The sequence below is a fragment of the Erinaceus europaeus genome, chromosome X (assembly GCF_950295315.1).
Source record: "Erinaceus europaeus chromosome X, mEriEur2.1, whole genome shotgun sequence".
Lineage (NCBI taxonomy): Eukaryota > Metazoa > Chordata > Mammalia > Eulipotyphla > Erinaceidae > Erinaceus > Erinaceus europaeus.
The window spans coordinates 54378223-54403736 of record NC_080185.1 but is presented as its reverse complement, the minus strand read 5'-3'; the positions used below and the strand labels follow the sequence as shown (position 1 = coordinate 54403736).

The 25514-nt window shown below is 37.6% G+C and overlaps 1 pseudogene; it reads right to left on the bottom strand.

The window, feature by feature from the left end:
- Window positions 1-478: 478 nt before the first annotated feature.
- On the bottom strand, window positions 479-25430 carry LOC103120160 (haloacid dehalogenase-like hydrolase domain-containing protein 2; annotated as a pseudogene).
- Window positions 25431-25514: the final 84 nt, after the last annotated feature.

The window sequence follows — 25514 nt, the reverse complement described above, 5'->3', positions numbered from 1 at the left end:
GCAAATGGATAAACACAGGCAAAGTATCTTTAAAGTATTTTCTAATTGATGCACTTGCCTTCCATGGGGTTTACCTTCAAAAAGAATAACCTGTGACTTATGTCCTAAGGAAGCAGTTGTTTGAATTTTGTGGCTAGTATCAGTACCAATATAAACTCATTTCCTTTCCCCTCTCCCATTGTTCATCAAAAGTATTCTAAATTCTACTCGTACTGAAATGAAAATGGATAATAATAAGTCTAAATTTACTTAGCTTAAAACTAAGCTGTTGAATTCAACATGGACATTTTAGTTACTTATTATATTTTTATATATTTGTTGTTTTTGAGGATAAAGCCCAAGAGGGAAAAACAGCTGAAATAAGTGCACTGTTATTCTTGCCCAAGGTGTAAATTGTGAAATATCCACTCTATAGTTTGTGTGAGCTAACAATTCAATTGATGAAAATACGATGCTAACCTTGATATAACCAATGATGCTACTGATGTTGACTGAGTTCTAGGTCTTTGGCTGTAAATAAGTCATGCACATGAACAGTGTTTTCTACAGTGTGCAGGAAGAAGAGCTGCCCTGCGATTTGTGATTGCAGCCACAGCTTGCAGATGATGGCTTTGCGTCTCAGCTTATTTACTTCTGTGCTGCTCAAAAACTCTGCTGGTGAAAACAACCATCAGTTGCCTGACTGCTGCACACAGAACAGGTCTGTTTGCTGCTTTTGTTTCCAAGCCGGCTGTAGCTAAAGTAATTAGAGCAAATACATGGTTTAATTAGGCTCCTAAAGCCTCCCTGTTATCGTAGGAATCAAGTGAAAATTAGCTCAGTTGAAAATCAAGCATTTCTTTCTACATTTAGAAGAGAAAACGTTCATTAGGAAATGGCTTTTAATGAGAAAACAGCATATCAGAACAGTGAAACCTAGCAGATGTCACAAACATCACAATGATTGAACACCAAATGTGTATGTATGTGTGTATGTGCATTTGTATATCAGTATGAATGAACAATAAAAACATAAAGCTGGTGTTTCTTGGTATGATACAACAGTTTTATTCTTAGTGTCAAAAGTTTATCAACCATGCTGCCTTGTCTTTTCAAGAATCTTTATTTTAAAATGAATAGCATTATTACATAGTTACACTCACTATTTTAAACAAGTTGGTATTGGAAGCTTGGATGTCTGGATTCTTATTTAATATTAGTAATTTTCCTATTTGCTATATATTATGTTTACCACTGATTCTTTTGTCTCCACTCCTCGCATGGTTTGCAAGGGTCAGACTGAACTCAGTCTTTCATTTCCAGCCACTATCCTTCTTGTGCTTTCATCAGCTCAGCAAACATGACTCAAGTATCATATGCACCTTTACTTAGGCTATAGCTTATATCTAAATGCCTTCCCTTTGCTAATCATCAATTAATGCCAGTCATGATTCTCAAGACTAAGCTCAAGGGGCTGGCTGGTGGTGCACCTGGTTGAAAACACACCTTACAGTGCGCAAGGACCCAGGGTCGAACCCCTGGCCCCCACCTACAGGGGGAAAGCTTTTCAAGTGGTGACGCAGTGCTGCAGGTGTCACTCTCAATTTCAGGCTGTTTCTATCCAATATATAAAGAAAAATTTTAAAAAATTGTTAAAAAGTGTAAGCTCAAAAACTCAGGAAAACTCATATAATCCCATAACCACCAGCTAATAAATTTCATAAGCATGTAATGCAGATATTCATTGATACGACCATGCCATTATTAAATGTTTGTCATTATTGAAATGGCTACTTTCCTACCACTAGGTAAATAACTACCTTACTGATGGATCTCCACCCTCCCCACCCCCCAAGTACTCTTCATCCAATTAACCTGGTTACTCTAGCCTCTCCTCTGGGCCTCCCATTTCTCCATGATTCAGCCACTACAAAGTTAACTAGTGGCACAACAGTGAATTCCTGATACCTACTCTTCAGCCTTGACCAGCACATTCTGATAGGTTGACTTGTGCCACACAAGTTGTTAGTTAAAATTACTGCTGGGTATAATTAATTCCTGCACTTAGGAATATTGCTTTATTTTATAAACTCCTTGAAGACTGGGGGGACTTTCTCACATTCATTTTGGACCCCTGAAGTTAATGCCATGCTTGATATTCACTAGTACCTTCTTTACTTCAAGGGAAGAAGGAGAAGAAGCATGGGGAAGAGAAGGAAGAAGGGAGGGAAAGGGGAGAAAACAAATGTTCAAGGCAGGCTTAAATTGTCACCTGATACCATCTCTTTCCCATGATTTTTTTTACAAATCTTTTTGTGTGTGAGAGAGAGAGACAGAGAGACAGAGAGACCGAGGGAGGCAGCGCACCTGTGCGCAGAGTAACTCTTTATTCTTTTTTAGTGTATCAATACTGAACCCAGGACCTCACACATTTACTGTTGAGCCATCTCCCTAGTCCTCAAATTACTTTTAACAATTCCCAAACAATCCTTGACTCAAAGCTTAATGTCTTCTGTTTGATGTAATACTTGTCCCTCCTCAAAGGAATCCTGCCCATGTTTTCACTCCTTCCTTACAGCTCAGCTAATCTTTTTCTACTCATATTCCTTTCTCATCTTGTGCTTGTAGTCAGAAATTTTAGGAAATGTCGGCACACATTATTTTCCCTTCCCTTCCATTTGGGTTCCATTTGGTAACAAAGAAAAATTCCAGCCTAGCTCCTGTTGGTGATAAATATAAAACATTGCTTATCATAGAGAGGTGGTCATGATAAACCCCTTTTAAGGAGAAAGCATTTAGCACTTTTTGACACTATTGTGTTTCTCCCTCACTTCTACCCCACCCCCACCCCCATATAATGTAAGCTCCAGGTGTCCCTTTGTGTTCTCCCCCCCCTCTTAGTTAAGCTTTATTTATTTATCTTTTTGTTAAGCTTTATTTATTTATTTATTAATGAAAGAGAGAGGAAGGGAGTGAGGGAAGGCACAAAGCTGAATATAGGTCCAACTCAGTATATACCCAAGAGTTCATGATCTGTCCACTGCATCACCTCCTGGACCATTTTTTTTTAATTACCAGAACACCACTGCACAGCTCTGGATTATAGAGGTGCTGGGAATGAAATTAGGACCCTGTTAGCGTCATGTATGAAGTTTTCTTGCTCAGGGTTCTCTCTGCATATCAGTGCCTAGAACAGTGGTTGATCTGCAGTAGGGATCCTTGATAGTCCTAAAATAACAAACATGTTGGGAATGCAAATACAAATAAATATATGTCTTGAAGTGAAATTGAGATAATTCTTGGACTGCAAGTTTTCTTGATAGAGACTCCTTTCACAGTTCCTACAGAAATATTCCTTTACCAGCTTTATTTAAACATTTTTATCTCAAGCATCGGCATTCAAAATCTATCAATTTATTGTTCTAAATCACTTCATATTTATGTTTCTTTTCTAATTTTGTATAATTGTTAGAATTACAACACTTTTGTTTTCTTCTATATTGTCCCAGCAAATACAGAGGGAATTGTCATGCTTGCGAATTGACTGATTTTCTTCTGGCAAATCTGTAACTCTAATCAATATTAACTGATGTTTCTGTTGACGAACTATGTACTAAGTTCAAAACAACTATTTGACAAACTGCCTTTGAAATATGACCATTTTTAGCTTTGTGAATTTCTGTTTTCAGTTTATATTTTACTTATCAGGCTATTGTTTATGGGTTGTAAGCTCTTTTCAATTAGCTCACTAGTGGACTCTTAATCTTCTCAGGGTTTTGCAAACCCCCCACTGAATGCAGGGATGGTATTTTTCTACTTTTGTTCACCCTCTCCTGGTGATTAGTACTATACTGAACTCAGTAACTACTTGTTGTAGAGGGGTTTTACGTAGATGAAAATACTATCTAAGATGATAAGCTCAGTGTATGATGTCTGATTTTTCTTTAATTACTGAAGATGAAACATCAGTCACTCAAGTCACTCTCAGTAGTTAGGGATATTGCACTTTGAGAGTCAAGGCAGAGACTGCACTTTGTTTTGACTCAATAATTATTGTTCCTAGTCAAACTTCTTCCACACGAGGCTTATTAAAAATAGAAACATTACAGGATAATACATTATAATTATGAAAATAGCATTGATTTAAAACATGGTATTCTTTATTAATTATATGTTTCCCCTCTTCCTTAAACACATCATCAAGAAGCATCATGAAGTATTGTGTAAGGAATTTAATTTGAGCTCAATAGTTACATAGGAGTTAGTAAAACGTTGGTGCTGAATTACTGCAGGACTTTTTCCTAATTTGGGATAAAGCAGTCAAAAGAGAACTAAGGAAGAAAAACTTTCTTAATTGATCAAGAAACTAGACAGTTTAGTCTCTGACTCTCAGTACCCTACTCTCTTCTATGAATGCATTAAAAATACCTGGAGTATTATTTCTTAATTTGAGTAATGGTTACTCGTATGTTCATTGTGGCATATTGTTTAAACTGCACATACATGTTTTATATACCATTTATGCCAGGTACATTTTGAAATCAGAGGAGAGTTACCTTAAAAAATATCTTATCCAGAGAAAGAAACATATCATTATTTTTACATTGACTCAACATCAAGGACAAAACATAAATTGTCCTTTGTTGTTGCTAATTAGCATTCAGAAAGCAATAATGTTAACATTTGAATAGACTGTTTAAGAAATAGGCATATTTACATTTGAAAAGTGGTGTGTCTCAGAAAATAAAATTGGTGTTTGCGGAATTAAAAAAATACCAACAGATCAAATAAAATTTTCTCCTCTTTTAAACAGATTTCTTTAAACATAGTTTCTAGGTCCTCCTGAAGATTTATTTTATTTTATTTTTGTCACATGGTTCAGCACTCCTCTGGAATCTTTGAGGTGTTATAGAATCAAAGCTGAGAGCACTCCAAAAAGTGAAAGGTGTAAGCTGAGAAACCCTATTCACTAAATAGGACAAGCTGGTATTAGAAACTTACTTTTTCTCTTAAAGTTTATTAATTTTCTCTGTATAATTTTACTCTCCATGTATATGTGTATAACATCTGTGTTTTTTAGTATTATTTTTTCACCAACAAGATTGCAAAATTCTTGATAATTGGCATAATCTATTGCCTTGCATGTGTGGCCCGTCACTGGTTTTGGTCACTTAATACTTTCGCTTGACTTGCAAATGCATACATGTCACACTCTGAGATCTTTCGACTCCTTTGTCTTCTTGGTTTTGTACCCGAAAGAATGTGTTGGAGGATGTAAGGGTCACCTAGAGGATCACCTCCAGACTGACCTGGAGGCTATTATAATCCTTAGTTGTGAGCTTTAGGATGTTTGTATGATTCAAATGACTGAAATATAAGTGAAATCACCACGGTGTGATCAGGAAATCACTCAAAAATATTTTTTAACTCAACAGATCAATTTGCAACATTTTCAGAAATCTAAATTCAGTTGAGTTTTTGGTACTTTATGGAAATTTACTTCTTTTTTTAAATCTCACTCAACTTGTAATTATAGACTTATGCTTAAAAGCTTGACCTAATAGTTAAGAATAGATGCTATAATTTAGTTTTGGCTAAATGTGCATGCGGAGTATACAAGTGTGCTTTACATCTGCTTAACAATTTTAGGTACTTGCCTATAGCCTACCACATACTTATAAATAAAACTTCTTTCCTTAATTTATCAGGTTTACTCACTATCTAGTAGACTTGCCTTTTAAGCTTTGTTATAGGGCCAATATTTGATAATAGCCAAAATATTGCTTTTTCATAATAAGAAAGATATGGATTCCTAGATTCCTAGTGACAATTCTAGACTCCACATAAGAGTGGAATCTAGAAAACTTATAAACAAGAACTTGCAAAATAAAAACCAAAAACAGAAGCAATCAAACTCTAACACTTGTAAGAACTATGGTGGTTTTCTTTGGGAGGTGGGAGGGTGGGACACGGAATTTTGGTGGTGGGTGTGGAACACTATTCTCTATAATGCTACAGTATTGTAACCCACTATAATCACAAATTAAAAAAATAAAAAATAACTGTACCCCTCCTACCCTATGGTTTTCTTAATTAATCCTTTCTTAAATAAAAAAAATAAAAAAATAAAAATAAAAAATAACAGTGTTCAGGGTACCATATGAGAAATAAGCTGTGCTTTAATAAGCTATATACTTAACCTATTGTCTCTCTCTCTCTCTCTCTCTGTGTGTGTGTGTGTGAAAAGCTATTCTATTATTAAATATCAAGTAAATAATACTGTTCACTACAGGCGCCATTCTCTATTCTTAATCCCCAAAGCCTTGCTGAGTTGATAACTAAAAATTTGCACCCTTTGACAACTGCACATTTCCCCACTGCAAAATAAGCCAGAAATTGATAGGGCAGTGGGAGATAGAGAGTGAGAGTGAGAGAGATACCTGCAGCCCTGCTTCACCACTCATGAAGTTTTCCTTCTGCAGGTGGGGACTGGGAACTTGAACCTGGGTCCTTATGCACTGTAACATGTGCACCTAAACAGGTGTGCCACCACCCAACACTGATATCTGAATATCTTATTGATGCAGAGTCTGTGCAATTTTTGGCAGTTCTGACACAGGGACCAAAGTGTGGATATGTATTCCTAACTATTGGATTGTTCTTTATTTTAAACAACCCACAGAGAGAAAGATTATGCTGTTAGAGCAAAAATCTTAACAAATGAACTTCTTACATTATTATCTTTTTATCATTCACTTCTGTCAAGATATTAATGGAGCTAGAGAAATAATTCATTGGATAGGGTCTATGCATTGTCATGAACATGATCTGAATTCTATTCCTGGTACCACATGGAAAGTTATGTGGGACCAGAAGAAGCCTCCAGTGATGTAGTGTTTGTTTCATTGTCTCACATTGTCTGTCTCTCTATCTGAATGTGTGACCAGGAACTACAAAATTGTGCATTTGTAAGGTCTTGGCTTCACAAAAATAATAAAGAAAATATTTGTCGAAATAAATTCTGGAGAGCATTTAGGTACTTCACATATAGCAGTAACTGAAAGGATAATATCTTTATACTCCTATAGCTTGCATTTTTGGAGGGCGTAGCTAAAAAAAATGTATAGAGAATGAAAAGTGTTATTTAAAAAAAGTGAATAGCTTCTCTCATGTATGTGATATAAATGACCAAAAAATTAACTAGTATATCACAACAAATATATGAAAATATTGTGGTTATGAGAGTAAGAAGGAAAAGAGATGTGAAAAAAAGGCACTGGGATTTAGACTGACAATGGGAATGGTATTAGAATTTTAGAGGTGTGTGTGTGTGTGGTTGGGGGGAGGGAGGGAGAATATGTTTGTGAGAGACAAGGGCTCAGCACTGGTGATTTCTAGGTATTATGATTCAGACATGTAATGTGCATATTTTTCATTATATTGGGGATTAATGGTTAATGGTTTGTTTTATGATATATGGGTACAGAAGTACCCCGAGATCCTTTACACAATTTTCTTAGCTGCCTCTTTCCAGTTTTTTTCTTTTTTGCTGTACATCCCACCCAGTCTAAGTTTTACTTTCTGCATTAACTTTCTTAGCTGTTTAAAATATTCTATTTATTAATTATTTATTGGATAGAGACAAAGATAAATTAAGAGGGAAGGAGGAGAAGCAGAATTGGAAGTGGAAGTGGAAAAAGAAGGAGAAGGAGAAGAAGAGGAGGAGGAGGAGAATGAGAAGAAGAAAAAAGAAGAAGAAAAAGAGGGAGAGGTAGAAGGAGGGAGGGAGAGAGAAGGTGGGAGGGAGAGAGAAGGTGGGAGGGAGAGAGAGAAAAAGTGAGAGAGAGAGAGAGGGAGAGGAAGGGAGAGAGAGGGAGAGGGAGATGGAGGGAGAGGGAGGGAGAGGGAGAGAGAGGGAGGGAGGGAGGGAGAGAGAGAGAGAGAGAGAGAGAGAGAGAGAGAGAGAGAGCTGCAGCATTGATTCATCACTCATTAAGCTTTCCCCTATAGGTGGGGACCAGGGGCTTAAACCTGGTTCCTTGCTCATAGTAACTTGCGTGCTGAACCAAGTGTGTCACTGCCTAGTCCCTCCTCTTTCTGGTCTTGTTTAATTTCTACCTATAAGTATGATCTTAGATCTTAATACTTCCTTTCTTCCCTCCCTCCCTTCCTTCCTTCTCCCTCTCTCTCTTTTCTTTCTTTCTTTCTTTCTTTCTTTCTTTCTTTCTTTCTTTCTTTCTTTCTTTCTTTCTTTCTCTTTCTTTCTTCCTCCCTCCCTCCCTCCCTCCCTCCCTCCCTCCCTCCCTCCCTCCCTCCCTTCCTTCCTTCCTTCCTTCCTTCCTTCCTTCCTTCCTTCCTTCCTTCCTTCCTTCTTTCCTTCTTCCTTCCTTTCTTTCCCAGAGCTCTGCTGAGCTCTGGCTTATCATGGTGTGGGGCATTCAACCTGGGACTTTAAAGCCTCAGGCATGAGAGGCTCTTTGCATAACCATTATGCTATCTACCCCTTCCAATAAGTATGATTATATGGTATTTGTCCTTCTCTTCTTGACTTATCTCACTTAACATATTGTCCTGGAGTATCATCCAAGATGAAACAAAGGAGATGACTTCATCATGTTCTACATATCTTTATATCTATCTATATCTATATCACAACTTTCTTAGCTATTCACCTGTCCTTAGACGTCTAGGTTGTTTCCAAGATGTGACTATTACAAATGGTGCTACTATGAACATAGGTATATATAGATTTTTGGGGGTGGGTGTATTTAAATCCCATGAGAGGAATTGCTAGGTCATATGGTAGGTCAATTTTCTGTTGCTCTGAGAAGTTTCCAGACAGTTCTCCACAGGGTTTGGTCCAATTTGCTTTTTCTCCACATCCTTGCCAACATTTTTTGTTACTGTCCTTTCTCTTTTCTCTACCCCCCTCTCCCTTTCCTCTTTCTCCTTTTCTCACCAGGGCTCAGTGCCAGTACTATGAGTCCATTGCTTCTGGAAGCAATTTTTCCTTTTTTTTTTCCTTTTCTTTTTTATTTGATAGGACAGAGAGAAATTGAGAAGAGGGGGTTGGGAGAGAGGGAGAGAGAAAGATAGACCCCTGCAGACCTGCTTCATCACTCTTGAAGCTTTTCCTCTACAGGTGGGGAGTGGGAACTCAAACCCAGGTCCAGTCCTGGTAAAGCCCTTCTTCTTCCGCCCCTCTCTCTCTCGGTTTTCACCTCAGTGGTTAGACGCAGAAAAGGGTGCTGCGCAAGGCAGCCATTTTGGCTAGCTAACCATAGCCTGAACCACTGCACTCTCACCCACCTCTGAGGTGCCCGCGTGAATAAAAAATTGTGTTCCCTCTCCGCTCAGGATCTTCTCTCTCTCTCTCTCTCTCTCTCTCTCTCTCTATGTCTCTCCTCCGCATCACAGCACGACACTTTCCCTTTCTATCTCTCTCTTTCAATTTCTCTCTGTCTCTACCCAATAATAATAAAAAATTTTAAAAAGTGTTATGCCAAGGTTTTCCTCTAAATATTTTATTTTTCAGCCCAACTTGTTGATCTATTTGAAGTTTACTTTTGTGCTTGGTGAATCTGGTGGTCCAGTTTCAGTTTACTGCAAATTTCAACTTAATTTTCCCAGTATCATTTGTTGAAGAGATTCTCCTTATTCCATTTAATGCCCACCCCACCTCCCATCAAAAAGTAGATGCCTATAGTTGTGGCAGCTTATTTATGGGCTCTCACTTCCTTTGTACTACTTATGTGTTTCATTTTTGTTTCAGTGGCAGGCAGTTTTGATTACAGTAGTCCTTTCATATAATCTGAGGTCTGGAAATGTAATGTCTCCGTTCTGTTCTTTTTTTTTTTTTTTCCTGAAGATTGCCCTCAGGATCCTAGGTATTTTATGATTTTATATAACCTTTTGAAGCTTTTGCTCTATTCTTTTAAAGAGGGAGGAATGTATAAGTCGGTGGCATTTCTATACTCAATCTGTGAGCCAGAGGAGAAAGAAATGAACAAGAAATCCCACAAATAATTCAACCAAAAAAGATAGAAACAACTTGGGGTAAATCTAACAAAAGAGGGAAAAGACTTCTACAATGAAAACTATAGGACATTGTTAAAAGTAGTAGAAGGAGACACAAGGGAATGGAAAGAAACCTCTTTTCAATAGTAGTTTCTCTCCTGGGGATGTATCCAAAGGAAATAGAAACTCCTGTCAGAAGAGACTTACATATACCTATGTTCAAAACAGCAAAATTTAAATTGCAAAATCTCAGAAGCAACCAAGGTGCCCAGGAACAGATGAGTGGCTAAAAAATCGGTGGTGTATATACATGATGGAATATTACTTATCTGTTAAAAATGATGAAGTCATTTACTTTGCCTTGTCTTGGGTAGAACTAGAAGACATCGTGTTAAGTGGGAAGAGCCAAAAAGAGGACAAGTACCAAATGATCTCATTCATAAGAAGGACATAACAAATAGGGATAAGGAAGGAGAAAAAGTGAAAAGTGAATGGGGCATGGTGTATAGCATCAAAGCAAGGGACTTTATGGAAGCATGGGGGAGAGAAGAATGGAAGAAAACTTTGGAGGTGGGAGTCGGGCGGTAGCGCAGTGGGTTAAGCGCATGGGGTGCAAAGTGCAATGACCGGCAGAAGGATCCCGGTTCGAGCACCCAGTTCCCCACCTTCAGGGGATTCGCTTCACAAGTGGTGAAGCAGGTCTGCAGGTGTCTTTCTCTCCCCCTCTCTGTCTTTCCCTCCCCTCTCAATTTCTCTCTGTCCTATCCAACAACAACGACATCAATAATAACTACAACAATAAAACAAGGGCAACAAAAGTAAATAAATGCATATTAAAAAAAAAAGAAAACCAGGTGGCGCAAAGCACAAGGACAGGCATAAGGATCCCGGTTCGAAACCCGGCTCCCCACCTGCAGGGGAGTCACTTCACAGAAGTGAAGCAGGTCTGCAGGGGTATATCTTTCTCTCCTCCTCTCTGTCTTCCCCTCCTCTCTCTATTTCTCTCTGTCCTATCCAACAACGACAACAACAATAATAACTACAACAATAAAACAACAAGGGCAACAAAAGGGAATAAATAAATAAAATAAATATTAAAAAAAAGAAATCTTTGGAGACTTGGTGCATAATGACATTAGTCCCGCATACAATGACTATTGCAAAACATTAACTTCCACTCAATAAAATTATTAAAAAATATACTGTGGGGCCAGATGGTGGCACACATGGTTGAGCACACATGTTACAGTGTGTAAGGACCCAGGTTCCAGCCCCTGGTTCCCACATGCAGGGGGAAAGATTCACAAGTGATGAAGCAGTGCTGCAGGTGTCTCTCTGTTTCTCTCCCTCTATATCACCCCCTTTCCTCTCAATTTCTTTTCTTTTTAATTTATTTTTTATTTAAGAAAGTATGAATTAACAAAACCATAGGGTAGAAGGGGTACAGCTCCACACAATTCCCACCACCCAATCTCTGTATCCCATCCCCTCCCCTGATAGCTTTCCCATTCTCTATCCCTCTGGGAGCAAGGACCCAGGGTCATGGGTTGCAGAAGGTAGAAGGTCTGGCTTCTGTAATTGCTTCCCGCTGAACATGGACATTGAGTGGTCGGTCCATACTCCCAGTCTGCCTCTCTCTTTCCCTAGTAGGGTGGGTCTCTGGGGAAGCTGAGCTCCAGGACACATTGGTGGTGTCTTCAGTCCAGGGAAGGCTGGCCGGCATCCTGATGGCATCTGGAACCTGGTGGCTGAAAAGAGAGTTAACATACAAAGCCAAATAAATTGTTAAGCAATCATGGACCCAAAAGTTGGAATAGTGGAGATGAAGTGTTGGGGAGGTAGTCACTACCAACTCTAGTGTACTTCTGCTTTCAGGTATATATTTTGCACTAGTTTATGTATATGTGTGAACATATGCTCTCTCTCACAGAACCTGGTCTATATCTAGGATTGGGGAATTTGTTAGAAAGTGATCCACATGGGTTGAAATTAGAGAATGCTATGAAAGAAAAGGTCTCACCCAAGTGATGCAGCTGAAGGGTTGTCATTCCACACCTGAAGTCTCTGGACACAGTCTGAGCTGAAGCATGTTAAGGTGGCAATTATTGAGTTGATTAGGTTGCAATTGGCTGATACAATATTATTTGATATGGGTTGGGAGAGGCATGCGGGAAAGTTGGCCCTATCCTAAGGTTCCAGGACTGGGAGAAGGATAGGCTCTATAGTGGAGATGTGAGGTTCCTGCAGTCTTAGGGTTCAAAAAGACAATGGATAGTTAATGTTATCATCACATTATTTGGTAATTGGGTTAACTTTGAAAAGTCCTCTTGTTAGGGTTTTGTATAGTACCCAGTATCTTGTAAATATCTGTGCCAGTGGTTGCCTCTGATCTACTTGGTCTAGGCTTTTGAGAGAGTCCGCATATCAAATACACAGCCTATATATTAAGAAGACTCAGTCTGTGTTTTAAAAACTTCAAGACATACAATTAATTTTTCCCCTCTCATATTAATTAACTAGTGATTTATATGACTACACTTTACTAGGAGTGTACATAAACACCATTCCCACCACCAAAAGACTGTGTGCCATCCCACCCACCCCAGCCCCCACCAGCCCAGGAAGCCGCATGACTACCCCACCACAGGGTTTTTACTTTGGTGCCCTACTTTCAATTTAGTCAGATCCTGCTTTTAGTTTCCCTTTCAGATATTCTTTCTCAATTTCTGTTGATGAGTGGGATCATCCCATACTCATCTTTATCTTTCTGACTTAGCTCACTTAACATAATTCCTCTAGCTGTGTCCAAGATGGGTCAGAGAAGGTGGGTTCATTGTTCTTGATAGCTGTATAGTATTCCATTGTGTATATATACCACAGCTTTCTCAGCCACTCATCTGTTGTTGGGCACCTGGGTTGCTTCCAGGTTTTAGCTATTATGAATTGTGCTGCTATGAACATAGGAGTACACACCTCTTTTTGGTTGGGTGTTATGGAGTCCTTGGGGTATAAGCCCAGGAGAGGAATTACTGGATCTTATGGAAGGTCCATGTCTAGCCTTGTGAGAGTTGTCCAGACTGCTCTCCACAGAGGCTGTGCCAATTTACATTCCCACCAGCAGTGCAGAAGGGTTCCTCTGTCCCCACATCCTCTCCAGCATTTGTTGCTGCTGTCCTTTTTGATGTATGCCATTTTTACAGGAGTGAGGTGGTATCTCAATGTTGTCTTAATTTGCATTTTTTATTTTATTTTATTTTTTAATTAGCTAGGAGGTGGGAGAAGGGAAGAGTCTGTAGAGGAGTTAGGAGTAGTGAAGCAAGTTCCTCTCGTAATGGATAAGGTGCCCAGTCCCCTAGCAATGAAAGATACCCTAAGAGTTAATTCTGGGCAACCTTTAGGAGGGGGGGGAAAGAGATACACCTTTATATAATATTAATAATAAAATAGACCAGGGTAAAAAACCTGTCCCAGATTGCCTCAAGCCTCCTGAGCAGAGGCAGCTGATTCTTAAGAAAGTTAAAAAAAAAACCTCAGGACTAGACAAGAATAAAAGGAATAGACAGTTATGCAAATCTACTATCCACTGTATATTCTAGGGGTAGCTAGAGGAGGAAGGGAAGTAGAGCAGAGATACAGGCAGAGAGAGTCCACTCTGAGTCAGATTTCTTCCCCCAAATAATTCCCAAATGTTTATTAGTGAATTCAGAAAGATGAAGGAGGAAGTAAGAAAGGATGACAAGAATGAGAAAAAGAAGAGGAAAAAAAGAGAGAGAAAAAAGAAAAAGATAAGAAAAAGAATAGTAATAAAAGAGTAGTGAAAGGAAAGAGTTTATTTATTTATTTATTTTTTATTATTTAATTAGCTATGCGGGGGGGGGAGGGAGGGAATGGGTAGGGGTGGTAGAGTGAAACAAGTGACTTTAGCAGTGAGTAAGACATCCAGTCCCCTAGCAATGGAAAATACACTAAGAGTTAATTCTGGTCAAGAGTTAATTCTGAACGAGAGGGGAAAAGGGATACGCGTTTATCTTTTATTGATAGTAAAATAGAACAGAGTAAAAATCTGTCCTGTCTTCAGCTTGGATGGCTCCAGATTGCCTCAGGCCCCCTGAACAGAGGCAGCTGATTGGCTACTTAGAAAGAAAAAAAAAGTCCAAAGGTTTCAGAAAGGAATAGATTTAGAATTAATGACACCCCCTGGTGGGACAGGAATCTTGGTAAAGAAAGAAGCTCAGCAGGGGAGCCTTCTAGGAGCACACTTCTGGCCCCCAGGGACTGGTTATGGGGGGGTGCGCTTCGGGAATGATAATTAAAAAATTTTTTTCTTTTCTTTTTACTCTATTTTCTAATCCAAATTGAGTTATAGTCACCTCCTTGGTGTCACTGCTAGGACCCCTTATTAACTGTCCTACTAAAGGCAAAAGATCCTACCGTTTCCAGTAGATGTAGTAGGAGCTCAAGCCACTAGCAGCTTCTCATTCCGCCATCTTCCGGAATCTCCCTTTCCTCTCAATTTCTTAATGTTTCTATCCAACAAATAAATAAAGACGAATTAAAAAAATAATTTAAAATATATATTGTTAAAATGAACAATATTTTTCTATTTATTTTTTATTTATAAAATGGAAATATTTACAAGACCATAGGATAAGAGGGGTACAATTCCACACAATTCCCACCACCAGTCAAATTCTACTTTGTTTTTCCCTGTCTGTTCTTTCTCAACGTCTGTTTATGAGTGAGCTCATACCATACTCATCTTTGTCTTTCTGACTTATCTCACTTAACATAATTTCTTCTAGCTCCATCCAAGATTGGTCAGAGAATGTGGGTTCATTATTCTTAATATCTGTGTAGTATTCCATTATGTATATATACCATAGCTTTCTCAGCCACTCATCTGTTGTTGGACACCTGGATTGCTTCCAGGTTTTGGCAATTATGAATTGTGCAGCTATGAACTTAGGTGTACACGTATCTTTTTGGTTGGGTGTTATGAAGTCCTTAGGATAAATCCCTAGGAGAGGAATTATTGGATCATATGGAAGGTTCATTTCTAGCCTTGTGAGGGTTCTCCAGTCTGTTCTCTACAAAAAATTTTAAAAAGAATATGGCACTAGTAGATTTCTCACATTGAGAAAAGTACATTTGCTCATGTAGACAGACCCATTTCCCATACTGTTTAGAAAAAAAAAACACAACCCTCAATGCTCACTGCAGCAACTCTGAAACAGTAAGCCCAGTTAATCCCCTATAGATTGTTTTATGAGAAAACGTGTGATTAAAGTCCCTAAGACAATGTAGACCAAAAACCTCAAGTGTTAGCATGTAATAACTAACACAGGGTATGATAGTTAATAAAATAGTTTTTGTCTGCAAAAAAAAAAACAAAACAACTGCAGGTATCAAGCATGAGGAGTCATGGTAGAAAAGCAACTCTAATGTGAAAGCCTAACAGAGTTTACTGGTGAATGTTTTCTTTATTGGTAATTCAGAATTATGCTGATTACAGTGGACTGTCATGACTATACAAGTAGTAAATAACCAGCTATACTTTACACCATAGTTTCATACAAAGCAGATAAAGCAATATTATAATACCTAGTTTTCTATTTTAAAAAAATCCCTAAGGGCATATGGCAGAAAAATGCTGGGGTGGGGTGACTGGGAAAGATATGCATAAATAACATTACTTGTTACATCAATAAAAAGTCCCAAGAATCACAAGATCTGCAGAAGCTTGGTTAATCAAATACTGCAGTACTGATTTAATTAGTATAAAATTAGTATAAATTATTTAAAAAAAAAAGAAGAGGAAAACAGAAAGGGTAAAGAGGGATACTGTAATCCGGCATTCCACACATAACATTGCTGGGTTTTGAAGATGGAACTAAGCGTTGTGGTGTGGGAAGATGCTACGATGTCCATTTTAGGAACATTTCAAGAGGCCCATGACTTTAATAATTTTGGCCTAAGCCCAATACTAACATGCAGGTGGACTGAAAGTATTGTCTGGGAAGATGGTGTCAGAGTTGAGAATGGGACTAGAAAGCTAGAATAGGGCAGAGAGTAGCTTCCAAATAGGAGGAAAGTATTTAAAGACCATAAACTGTAGTCCCATCGATCTAGAGCCAATGTGAGGAAACTTTTAAATCTTTTCCTAGTAGAAAGATAAAATTTAAATCTTGAATATGTTATTTTTAAGATTTTTATGCATTAAATGTTATGTTTATGTTTTATTATTTGTTAATTATATTTTATTTCAAAAATTTTATTTAATTTTTTAACATAGCTTTACAAAATTATCAGATTTCAGGGGTATAGTTTTGCTTTCATATATGTGTGTGTGGCTCACTACGCCAACTACCATAGTACTGTGCCCTACCACTTAACAGCTACCATAGTTCATTTTGAACTAATGAAAGAAAAAATGACAGCTGAATAAAAACAACACTTAAAATATATGACAATGAGATAATAGTATTATTTATATAAATATATTATAAATTAGGAATTATGAATGCAGTATAGGTAATAATATTGAAAGAAAAACAGGATTAGGCAATCTACAAAATAGAAATGAATATGTAAAAATGTTCAAACAAATTGGCCTTTGCTACTAATAAAAAGATAAATTAAAAACCACATATGTACATCTGTACATAAACATGGCAACATTGAAAAATCTGAAAATACACAATATTCATTTGTTGAACAGATGGATAAAATGGACTTATTATACTGAATCTTGAACAGGTAAACTGTCATGATCTTTTGGAGGGCAACTTGTAAATTTATATCAAAAGAATCCCAAATTCATTCCATTTTGCTTTTCAATCTTTTTCTAGCTATTTGTATGAGAAACAACTGGAAAATTACTAAGGCATTTAGGTAGAAAGATTTCCAAAATATCACTATTTTCAGTTCATAAAATTAGAAGCACTATAAGTTATCAGTAAAAGCTTTAAGTTCCCTAAATACGTTAATGGATTGGATAATGAAACGATTAAAACAAATCCATGTAAAATTAGTGATATGAAAGTTCACATTAAATTGAATGAAATTTATGCATATTATGATTACATTTTCACTGTAGGATATATATATATATATCAAAATGTAAACAGAAAAAGACTCTAAAGTAAAATTTTACTTACCTTTCTCTATATTTTGCTAAATTTTGTTTCTTAATTTTTCTAGATTGATAATATAAAACTTGTGTAATTAAATATATGTTACATTATGTATAAAATATTTTTACAAATCAACAGTCTAAGGTCACAGTACCAGGGAATAATGTACACAAGACATATATAGGGAATTTTTCCAGTAAGTTGTGCAATAGTTAACAATACAACTGTGCTAGACATCCCTAGTAACTAATTCATACTGGGGAGACAGCATGATGGTTATACAAAAGTCTCTCAAGCCTTAGGTTCTGAGTTCAGTTCCCAGCACCACCATAAACCAGAGCTGAGTAGGACTCCTGTCTCTCTATATATAATTGTTATAAAATAAAATTTATAAAAGAAATAGACCTTCACCCAGAATGTAGCAAAAAATAACCAAATGGACACATGAAAGAGCATTCTTCTACCAAATTTGGCTGTATCAAATAGTACATATATTTTGAAGGACTCTTTCAGAAAGGATTGGAATTTTTTCAAAATGCTTGTCCTTTGTACTAAGAAGTCTACTTCAGAAAATAATCAACTAAGGGTGAAAAGATGTGTTTTTAAGAATATTCAGCAAAGTAATGTAGATAGTAATTTACTGGAAATTATGTTAATGTCAAGTTATGTTACAATAGAATGCTATGGGGGCCTGGCAGTGGCACACCTGGTTGGTTGAACATAGTACAATATGTAAAGACCCTTGTTCCAACCCCCAGTTCCCACCTGCAAGGAGAAAGCTTTACATGCAGCAAAGCAATGCTGCAGGTATTTTTCTACCTCCCCTCTCATCTCTTAATTCTGCTGTCTCTATCCAATAAATAAATAAATAAATAAATATTATATATGTAATGTAATGAAGCTGTTACAATTCTAAATTTTTGTGTTATAAACACACACACACACACACGCACACACACACACATATATATGTTTCACTTTTGGGGGGTACTGGTTTATAGTAAAGTTGTTAATGCATGGGTACAGTTTCTCATATCTCCATGACCAGGATCTGAAAAATGCTCTCTTCCCCAATATAGATTATTTTCCACCATTGTGCACCAGAACCCCACCATCTATCTATCCCACTTTGTGTTTCTTTTTTTCTTTTTTTTTTTAATTTTTTAGTATTTATTTATTTATTCCCTTTTGGTGCCCTTGTTGTTTTATTGTTGTAGTTATTATTGTTGTTGATGTCATCAACAACATTATTGTTGTTGGATAGGACAGAGAGAAATGGAGAGCGGAGGGGAAAACAGAGAGGAGGAGAGAAAGACAGACATCTGCAGACCTGCTTCACCGCCTGTAAAGCGACTCCCCTGCAGGTGGGGAGTTGGGGGCTCGAACCGGGATCCTTAGGCCGGTCCTTGTGCTTTGCGCCACCTGCGCTTACCCCACTGCGCTACCGCCCGACTCCCCCACTTTGTGTTTCTAAGCTCTCCACTAGCATATGCATATATCTCAGAAACATGCCTTAAACTTCTTTTAGTTTAAACTTTCACAACAGGAATTTTTTAGTGAATATCTTTATTCTTACTAGAGTTCATCTTTATTTAAATAGACAGCTTCGTGTTACATTTAAAAATAGATATCTCCCAATCTTAAGATTACTTGACACATAAAAATCTGTGATCTTAGGGCAAAGAAGATAGCACAGTGGCTGAACAAAAGGCATTCATCTCCTGAGACTCCAAGGTAACCAGTTCAGTCCTCAGTAACTCCATAAGACAAAGCTGAGCAGTACTCTGGTCTATCTATCTTTCTGTCTATATCTCTCATTAAGATAAATAAATCTTTATCTTTTCAGTTCTCTTAAATCTCCAAATTATATTTTATATCAATATAAATCATACTCATTGACTGCCAATTAAAGCTTAGTAAATATAGAAATAAACAATATGTCAACCTTTCATTCAGTCAGTAACATTTTACTTAGAAGGAAAATAAGTTACAAAATTAGTGAAATCACTAAGGTAAAGATAAGTTAAGAGACATAATTGACATTCTTTCTAAGGTCTTCTGACTACAATTCTTTTATTGTTATTACATTACTTTGAATACCAGCCATACTACTGCTACTCAACTACCCATATAATATTTTCTTTAGATTTCGAAACTTTAATATTAAAAAATAATCAGAAAAAGTCAACTCAGTACAAGACAACTTTTTTAGAAGCCACTTAAAACTTTGATAGAAAAAAAATACCATGGACTGGAGAAAATGTTGAGTGTTCCTCCAGTTGAAAATCAGTCTAATAGTCGACTTGTACAAGATGAACTGCACCCGATGTGACTAATGCTATTTTCCAGAAGTTTTATTATGAGACATGGAAAATAAAATAAAATAGAAAAAGGTTGAAGTAGACACACAGCAAATAGAGTACAACAGTTAATGCAAGTAAACACTGCAGAATGGAAAGCACTTACCAGTAACTCAGACGTAACCAATTATTAGAGAATGTTTCCCATAGAAACAGTTCTAATAGTTTCTGTAGCCAAACAAAAAGATCCATCTTCAGTAACATACACAGAGCTATTGAACATGATTTCAATACATACAGGTAAATACAATTTACCAGAAAGTCTATCTCTCTGTAAGTGCATAGTGAATGAACTGAAGCCTAGCCAATACATTTATTTTTGTTATCCTCATGATTTATGTGGAGAGTCAAAGACTGAGCAAGCCAGAGAAGTCAGCAATCTTGTGTACAGCCAAAATTAATAAAGTGGCTGTACCAAGTTCAACAAGGTAACATATTAGATGGACATGTGGCTAGTGTAGTACTGTAGACCCAGAATTGTTCTAGATACTTTGGAAGTAACATTGTAAGTCACAGTTCATGCTTTAAGTGAATTTGTAACTTGTTGGAATTCTGAATATATATATACTATTAAAACAGTCAAAATCAAAGTATTGAATACACAATATGGGACACTCTTTTTAAAAAAAATTTATTTATAAAATGGAAACACTGACAAGACCACGGGATAAGAGGGGTACAGTTCCACACAATTCCCACCACTGGAACTCCGTATCAATATGGGACATTTTTTTCCCTCCAGGGTTATTGCTGGGGTCGGTGCCTGCACCATGAATCCACTGCTCCTGGGGGCCATTTTCCCCCTTTTGTTGCCCTTGTTGTTGTAGCCTCGTTGTTATTATTATTGCCATTGTTGACATTGTTCGTTGTTGGATAGGAAAGAGAGAAATGGAGAGAGGAGGGGGAAGACAGAGAGGGGGAGAGAAAGACAGACACCTGCAGACCTGCTTCACCGCCTGTGAAGCGACTCCCCTGCAGGTGGGGAGTCGGGGGCTCGAACCGGGATCTTCACGCCAGTCCTTGCGCTTTTTGCCACATGCGCTTAACCCACTGCTCCACCGCCTGACCCCCAATATGGAACATTTTGTATGGCTTCAGAAACAAGTGTGAACAAGAGTGAGCAATTTACAGTTGGGCATCAAATAATTGATAAGGTTTCAGTTGTTGAAAACAATGAGGAAAATAGTAGCACACACTTGTAGAGTTTGTAGAGTAACCCAAAAGTATATTTCTCCCTCTCCTGGCAATAGTGTTGAATCCTTGTTTGAGAATCCATTCTCTAAGTGCTTTAGGCAGATTTGAAACTAGCTTCAGGTGTGCATCACAATTGTCTTAAGCGATTCATGATATTCCATCCTCCTGCCACTAGTGAGCCTCAGAGACACAGGTATGTAACCCACGACTAAACCAATTATTGAATTTTATGCATGAGAGCCTAGTAATTAACTTGATACTGAAATGACTGTATCACAGCAAAGAATTCAGGACACTGTTTTTTTTTCCTACTAGAGAGTATTACGAAAATTTAAAACTTCTTACTATTTTAAAGCAAGTCACGTGTGTGTAGAGTGTCTGGAATTGCAAATATATAGTATGTGGATCCTTAGGGTAGGTATGGACACCCTGAAAAGCAGAGAAGAAAACATTTGACATAAAACTGAATTCCTGGTAATATCACGGTTTTTAGATGAGTCCTTTCATGTAGTCAAAATTCTTTCTGAGCTTCTGTTATATAAGGTAGCAAATTACCTTTATTTGAATAAAATCAGCTTTTTCCTAGCTATATGCCTGCTGTAACAAAAGAGTGATATTAGTGAATAGTGGACAGTCAAGAGAAATTTTAGTAGTGGATATATTTAATACTTGAATTAATAAAAAGCAAAATTGAGATTATGATTTATTCCTGAACAAGCTAGTCATGTGAACAAAAAGACTGATCAGAGAAATGTGACAGAATGGATTTCCTAAAAAAAAAAAAAAAGGAAAAATGAATAGAAATGAGGCAGTAGAAACCTTCAGGAGGAATTTAGGGTCTTATAATTCTCATGATAAAAGAAAAAGATAGAGGGAAATTAATAAAATATATTGCTTAATAAAATGAGTTTTGAAGGCAAACTACAATTGGTACTTTCACTCTATATGACTCTATTTCATTTTCTACTTGGGTATCAGTATTCAAATAGTTTCATTAGCTTTTGAAACTAAGTTTCCAAAGATTACATATTCTATTTATTTGCTGACCAACATCAATTCACAATACTACAGAAATTGAAGATAGAGTTTCATACATGTGAATGTGTACACCACCAAAGTTCCATTGTCATTCCATTAAATACACAATTATCATAATTTTCAGAGGTTAAGATTGGTTTTTTTTACATTTTTACAAGCCTTTTGATTTATTTATATTCTACTTAGAAGCAGAGCCATTAGTAATTATCTCTCAATTCTTTACTTATATCACCTTGGCTTCCACTCATTTCATCATAAATTGTCATTTCACACTTTTCGTAGCAGAGTAGAATTCCACTGAGTATATATCCCATGATTTCTTCACTTTGTCATCTTGCCATAGGCATTTTGTTTGATTTGGTATTTTAACTTTTGTGAACAATATTACTATGATCATAGGGGTATATGTAGTTTTTTTAATTTTAATTAGTGAGTTAATAAAGATTAACATGATTGTAAGATAACAGGGGTACTATTCCATACAGTTCCCACCACCAGAATTCCTTGTCCCATCCTCTCCATTGGAAGCTTCCTTACTCCTTATCCTTCTGGGAGTATGGACCAAAGATCTTTATGGAGTGCAGAAAGTGGAAGATCTGGCTTCTGTAATTGCTTCTGCACTGGACATGGACACTGGCAGGTTGGTTCAATGTATTTTTTTTTCAAATTAGTGTTTTTGTATCCTTTGAAAAATCATAGGAATGGTATTGCAGGATTTTAAAGTGTTTCTATTTTTGTTTATAAAGGGGTCTCTGGCATTTTTCAGTAGACTCTGACAATTTTTTTTCCCATAACTAGTGTACGAGAGTTTATTTTGTCTACAGCCTCACTATCACTTGCTATTTCCAATCTTTTTGACCACTGTTACTAATGCCAAGTGAGTTACCTCCCCCAGTAGGTGTGTAATTTGTGTTCTTTAAATATATGCCTAGTAGAGGTTTCCCAGATCTTATGGTAGGTTCAACTTTAGTGTTTTAAGGGATTTCTAGGCTGATTTCCACAGAGAATGGATAACTTTTTTATTACCAAGAACAATGTAAGAGGGCTCTTTATTTCACCAGATATTTTCCAGCACTTACTAGTGACTTTTTGATGCATGATATTCTCACAGGGTGAGGTTGTTATCTTCTTATTGATTTAGTTTGCATTTCTTAGATAATCATTGGCTTTGAATATATATAGATTTAATATTTTTATTTATATATTGGTGGATATAGACAAAGAGGAATTGAGAGGGGAGATAGGCAGAGAGACAGAGAAGCACATGCAACCCTACTTCCCCACTTGTAACACTTTCCCCCTGCAGATGAACCTGGGTCCTTGAGCACTGTAAATTGAGCACTCAGCCAAGTGCATCACCACCTGGTCCCTGAATTTGAATATTTTTTCATATACTTATTGACCATCTGAATATCTTCTCGAATGAAAAACTCATGTAGATAATTTCTCCCTTTTTAGTGAGTTTTTGTTGTTGATGCTACTGAATTTTTTAAGTCCTTTATATATATATATATATATATATATATATATATTTTAAATCTTTATTGGGTATTAATGTTTTATAGTTGACAGCAAATACAATAGTTTGTACATGCATAACATTTTCCAGTTTTCCACATAAAATACAATGATGGCATTTTTGGTCAACTCCAAGCTACCTCATTATCTGGGGCCCTGGTCAGGGAATTGGATTATCAGACTGATATGAGGGGCCTAGACCTATAATAGATCCCTCTCTTCACCATCACTAGTCACTTCCATCAGAAATGTCATCATAAGCTCCCCTGTGGGCCTCTCCAGGACCTTGTCCTCACTGTAGAGCAGCAATGGTAGGGGCTTCCCAACTCTTTCAAGGGAGACTAGGTCATCCTACTCTGCTACTTGAGGAAGATTGATCCTGAAATGAGTGCAGCCTAGAATGTTTCTAGCTGTGACCATGGCCTGTGAACTTAGACTGACAGGGACTCAGAGGTTACACAGGCTCCTATGCTAAAAATGAATTGATATGGACCGTAGGTCAGATGGATGGGGTTAATGCCAGGTTAGCTTCACAGGCGGGAGAGATGATCCAGGAACCAAGCTCATGGCGGTAGCAATACAAATCTTTATTCATGCAGGAGCCCTGAGTGCAGTGGGTTAAGCCACGTGGAGCCAATACCGCAATGGCCAGCTTCTGAGTCCTGCTCTGCATGCCTGACCTGCTCTAGATGCAGAAGAGAGAGAAACCAGAAACAGAAGTGGCTTTTATAGGATAAAACTGGAAGTGGCAAGTCAGAAACGGAAATAGCTAGGAAAGGGGTTGGAGAAAGGAAAAAGGCACGCTGGGAAGGTAGAACTTCCTTAGCAACTGTTGCAATGGTTTTAACCCGTGGGATTAATGTTACCCTGCAGGCAGGGTGGGTCTCAAGGTAGAAAGAAGATAGATCAATGTGATGGGTGAGGATCTTTCAGGCAAAACAATGATTATGTAAATAGGCCATACTGTCAGCAATGCAGGATGGGGGGAGTGGCTTAATGACTGACAGGTTAACAGTAAATGGTTTATTTATATACTCATATTTGGGAGCAACTCTTTGCCCTAATCCAGCTTTCTCGTCCTATTCTCAATTCTGACACCATCTTCCCAGACAATACTTTTAGTCCACCTTCATGTTAGCTGTTAGGCTTGGGCAAAAATTACTCAAGTCATGGGCCCTTTAGAACATACCTAAAATAGATTTGATAGCTTCTAAGAATGTCATCTGCTCCCCATGTTAATGTCATCTGCTCCCTAGACAATACTTTTAGTCCGTCCACATGCTAGCTATCAGGCTCAGGCAAAATCCACTAGTCATGGGCCCCTTGGAACATACCTAAAATAAACTGTTTAGCTTCTTCCCACACAAATACCACTTGTTTCATTTGCTCTATCTCTATCTTTGAGTGCCTGCTTATTGAACAATTTGCTTTATATCATACTGTCTTTCAGCCACCAAACTGCAGATGCTACCATGATACTATCCTGACCTCCTTGGACAACCTCACCAATATGTCCTGGAGCCTCACCTCTCCAGAGCCCTACCCCACTAGGGAAAGATAGAAACAGGTTGGGGGTATGGACCAACCCTCCAAATGTCCATGTTGAGTGGAAAAGCAATTACAGAAGCCAGACCTTCCACCTTCTGCACACCCATAAAGACTTTTACACCCAGAGGGATAAAGAATAGGGAAGTTTCCAGTAGAGGGGATGGGATACAGAACTCTGGTGGTAGGAGTTGTATGAAATTGTACCTCTGTCATCCTATCTGTTAATCATTATTAAATAACTAATAAAACTAAGAAGAACCAATTCTTAATATCTTCCCACATTTCCTCTACCTTTAAAATCAAGTAGTGCTCTATCATCAACCAGTAGTGTGGGCCGCACTTGTTTCTGCTCTACTAAGTTCCCTGGCTGCAGTCAGGGAAGTGAATATTTCATCTTCAGAGATATCAAAATCAAGTTTTTCCATCCTTTCCAACAGCTCTTGCTTTCTTTGATTGTGTTGGTCCCAAACTTAATCATTATAGAAGTACCACATAACCTTTTAAGAGCCACCTGTTCACCTGGCACAGCTGCATCTTCAGTGTGAAGTGTGCCATTGAGATCCACCAAAACAGCATTTAATGCACAGCGTGCTGCCATCCTTTATTCCCCCCACACTGGAGGCCATCCTCAGCAACAACACCAGCTCTCTCTCAGTAGACAGCACAGCTGCACCTTCCACAACATCCTCAGAATACCACAAGTTCTTCATATTTTTTGGTTATTAGC